This window comes from Trichechus manatus, unplaced genomic scaffold (assembly GCF_000243295.1).
Source record: "Trichechus manatus latirostris isolate Lorelei unplaced genomic scaffold, TriManLat1.0 scaffold00159, whole genome shotgun sequence".
Taxonomy (NCBI): Eukaryota; Metazoa; Chordata; class Mammalia; order Sirenia; family Trichechidae; genus Trichechus; species Trichechus manatus.
The window spans coordinates 6,321,420-6,325,983 of record NW_004444095.1 but is presented as its reverse complement, the minus strand read 5'-3'; the positions used below and the strand labels follow the sequence as shown (position 1 = coordinate 6,325,983).

The following is a 4,564-nucleotide window of genomic DNA, read 5'->3' as shown; positions in this document are numbered from 1 at the left end:
GGACTGGTTTAACCACTTTGCAGAGATTTCTCATTAAATTCTCAGAATAACTTTTTGCTTGAAAATCATATCCTCAGAGATGCCTTATCTATCATGGAGGTATCCCTTACTCTCCATCTCATTAAACTAATTTATTTTCATTGTTAGACTCTGATAGTATTTTTTTTTTTCTGTCTTTACCACTGGAATAGAAGCTGCATGAGGAGAGGAACTTCTCTATCTTGTTTACTGCTCTGTACTCAATGCTGTAAACAAGCCAAACCTACAGTAAAAAACAAACAAGCTAACAAAAAAACAGTTGTCATCCAGTAGACCCAGGCTCATGATGGAAACCCCATGGTGTGTTTCAGAGTAGAACTGTGCTCCATAGAGTTTTCAGTGGCTGATTTTTTGGAAGTAGATGGCCAGGCCTTTCTTCCAGTGTGCCTCTGGGCAGATTCCAACCACCAGTCATTTGCACCACCCAGAGACTCCTAGACCTCATTCATTAAATACGGAAGGAAGGAAGGGAGGGAGGGAGGGAGGAAGGGAGGACAGAAGGAAGGGAGAAAGGGAAAACAAAACAAAATTCACTTGTGAGCCAAGAAACATTGTGGAAACAAAGGATCAAAACCTACTGCAAACAATGGTTTTTGGTGGTATGAAGAAACCGTGGCTGGTCTTGTTTGCCACTGTAGGGTCTCTATGAAACGGAATCAACTCGACAGCAACAGGTTTTTTTTACAAAATGGTGGCTGGCTAAGGCGCTGGACAGGCTTGCTCAGTACTCAGCACCTCGCTACTTTAGTGCGTAAGCAGTGGTGAGAGGCTGAAGGGTATGCGGTGACAGCCCGGGAGAGGGCGGGTCATGGGCCCTGGTAGGGCAGCGAGGTGTTGGCGTCACGGGGAAGGAGACCCGCCTAGCAAGCCTCCTGACCTTGCACTGCTGGCACCAAGCCCAAGCTGTCTCTTAGGCTGGACGTGAGGAATTATTAAGTGGCAGTGATTCGGCACCACTCGCTAGTGTTCGGGGCTGTCAGGCCCACAAAGCCTCGCTCTGTTGAAAGGGACAAGCGATGGCGGCAAGAAGTCGCTGCAGAGGGTGCGGAGAGGGCAGAGGGTGCATGCTGCAGCACATCAAATTGGCCCAGGTGTGGCTGAAGAGGCTGGAGCAGCTGCTCCTGAACAGGTCCCACAACAAAGAAATCTCCCTAAGCATAGAGACTCAGCTGGATGTGATGGTCTGTCTAAGCACTGATAAACAGCATTTTTAATTCTCGTGGAATCCAGATTTCTGGGTTCCACGGAGATTGGGATGGTTTACCCAAGCCAGCGCCCTGAGGTAATCTTTTGAACCTTGAGCCTTGAGGAAACTGGTCTCCTAAAGTCACCTTTAAATTGTGAATGAGCAGAAAAATTTAGACACTTGTCTGAAATTAAAAGTCAGGAGATTCATTAAGGCTTGAAGTGATTGCAATCGTGGTGCTGTGTGGTCCACCAAAATGAAACCAAGCAGTCCAATGAGGGGTGATTAACAAAGGGCTTAAGTATAGCAAGTGAGGAACTAACAGTTTATTCTAAACAGTTACTGTAAAATTAATGGATATTATAATAACCACACTCTGATTGGTTCTATGTTAAGTAGTTACAGTAAAAACCATGCATATTAATAAGAATTACAGGAAAGACTATGAATATACTAAAACATGTTAAGTAGCTAGTGAGACAAACCACAACAAGTTAACATAGATTTCCGATTGTTTGATACCTTTACAGAGAACTACAAGTTTCAGTTAGAGTTTCCTTGGAACAATTTGTAATAATCTTGTAATTACATTTTCTGAGAATAGCAAACAGAAGTTGGTTTCTGATAAATGGTCAAGCAGTCAGAATGGAGTCAGGATTTTATATCAAAGCTTAAGATGGAGTCAGGGCCCCAGCTGTAAATTGCAGCTTTCTACAAAACCATTTACACAACTGGTAAAGAAACTGCAGTTTATCAAGAAGACTTTGACATATTAAAGTAATAGGAAGAGGTATGTTTGGTGAGGCCTCTGTTTTATAAATGAAGAACACTGAACGAATTTATGCAATGAAAAGCCTCAGCTAGTGGAAGAATGTTTTAAAAAGCAGAGACTGCTCATTTCTGAGAACAATTTGATGTCTTGGTGAATGGTGGCCACCAGCGGATCACTACTGCTAATCTAAATAATTAATCCAATCCAGAGTCACTCATATGAAGCCCTGGTGGTATAGTGGTTAAGAGCTATGGCTGCTAACCAAAAGGTTGGCAGTTCAAATCCACCAGACTTTCCTTGAAAACCCTATGGGGCAGCTGTACTCTGTCCTATAGGGTCGCTGTGAGTCAGAATCGACTTGACAGCAATAGAAAGTCACTCACGCTGGGCCCACATCAGCAAACCAGCCAAAACCAAATAAAGCCTGTTGGGTACCTGTTAGTCAAGACCTCACCAAAATCCTTTTTGTTAGGGCCCCACCAATTTCCTGTTTTTAACAGGAACAGTTGGACCACTATAGAAGTTGTTTAAACCCAAGCCAACCAATCCTCACCTGCCATCCAAGTAGCTAAAGTTTTCTATATGTTTGTTACTATAAAATTGTGACTCTTTGTTCCCTGGAAGCTCCAGTCTGACTTCCAGGTCAGATGCTTTCTGATTCGCTTATCTCTAAATAAAGCTTTTGAGTTCTGCAAATTAACTTTGTGAAAGATTTTGTTTTAACACTACATTACACTATGCCCTTCAAAATGAAAATCATTTGTACTTAGTAATGCATTACTATGTGGATTGTGATTTAGTAAATTTTTAGACAACCTTCCAGAAGATGTGGCAAGATTCTACATTGGTAGAATGATGTAAAGCATAAATTCTATCCATCAACTTTGCTGTGTATACTGAGACACTAAAAACGACCAGACTCTTTTGCAAGGTTGTATTCACCTGGATGACTCTGAGACACTTTGGAAGAAAAACGATAAAGGAATTGTTCAGTCCTTTGTGGCTGTGGACACACCTGACTCTATCTCACCTGCTATTCTACAAGCAATCGAAGATGGCCTGGAGAATACAGCCCAGAATGTGACTAGTGGTCTCAGGGTGTCTGCATGTGAGAGATGTTACATAGAGAAACACTGTTTTATACATAATCATAGGTGGAAACATATGGAAAGATCATGAACCATACACTGAAGATCAAGAACATCTTCACTTCCCCGTCTCATGTCATGGACTATCTGTAGACGCCAAAGACCGCATTCACAGACTGATCTGCAGTAGAGAGTGTCATCTAGGGCAATATGAAACAAGAGTTTCAAAAAGCATGCAGTTTTGAAGGTTCTGTGGCCAAATACTAATTGAAAATAATAGGTTTTAATTATTTCTATTGAAAGTAAGGGAAGCGGCTCCCCTCCTTCCCTGTTCTTTTCAGAATTCACTTTAGATAACTTGCAATTGTAAATTCTTTGTCTCTTTGAAAAGTATGTAAATCTAAGATGCCTCCTAAAGGATCTGGCAGCAACCTCTTTGAAACTTAACGTCAGGTAATTCTGCCCTCTTTCCATTTTCCTGGAAAGTAGCTAAATTCCAAATTCCAAATTGCAAATCTACTTTAGCAAACATGATTGTAATGGGTTGTATCCATTTAGCTATATAGGTTAAGATTTCTTTCTGTCTTTGTAATCTCTTCAGCTGATTGCCTGTGATGCATAACATTCTGGTTTAATGCTTATTCCATAATAAAACTTTTCTTTCTCTTCTATTTTTTTGAGAAGTTTTCTGGATTGAGAGTAGGTATTGTTTTTAGTAGCTCTTAATATTAGCCCTCCACATATTATACATTTAGCAATCAGATTTGTTACCATGTCTCCTTGAAAGTGTGTAATTTACTTTCTTTTATTTTATTTTTTAAATAGACACGTTAGTGTCACTTGAAAAAACAGAATCGTACTTTAAAATTCTAAGTGAAGATACAGGTTTTTTCAGTAATAATGAGATTCTTGTTTAGGACTCTTTTTTGAAGGATAGATAATTCTTTTAATTTCATCAAAGGATTTTTTTGTTTTCATTTTGAGATTTTATTGATGTGAAATGTACAATGTCAAAAGAGCACTTTGACAGTTGTCCTGATACTGGATTTTATTTTATTACATTGATTTGAAGTCTTTCACAAGCATTATTAATTTAAAATATTGAAAAGAATTATACAATATTCTATAAGTGTCCATATATATTATAAAGTCATTTTTAAAGTAAAAATCATCTTCTATAAAGTTGCTAGAGACCTGGTTGCTTAGTGGTTAAGAACTCAGCTGCTAACCAAAATGTCAGCAGTTTGAATCCACCACCAACTCCTTAGAAACCACATGGGGCAGTTCTACTCTGTCCTAGAGGATCACTATGAGTCGGAAATGACTAGTTTTTTTTGTTGTTGTTTGTTTTTTTGGTTTGTGGAGTTGCTAATGACAGTTACAACACAGGTTTTTTTCAATAAAACCATAAAGATTCAATTAATTTATGTTATAACCATTCAGAGAATTTATGATTTTTGCCTCATCAGTAAATTATCA

At 39.2% G+C, this 4,564-nt stretch overlaps 1 pseudogene; it reads left to right on the top strand.

The window, feature by feature from the left end:
• Nucleotides 1-1,055: 1,055 nt before the first annotated feature.
• LOC111822319 (serine/threonine-protein kinase MRCK beta pseudogene) lies at nt 1,056-3,330 on the top strand (annotated as a pseudogene).
• Nucleotides 3,331-4,564: the final 1,234 nt, after the last annotated feature.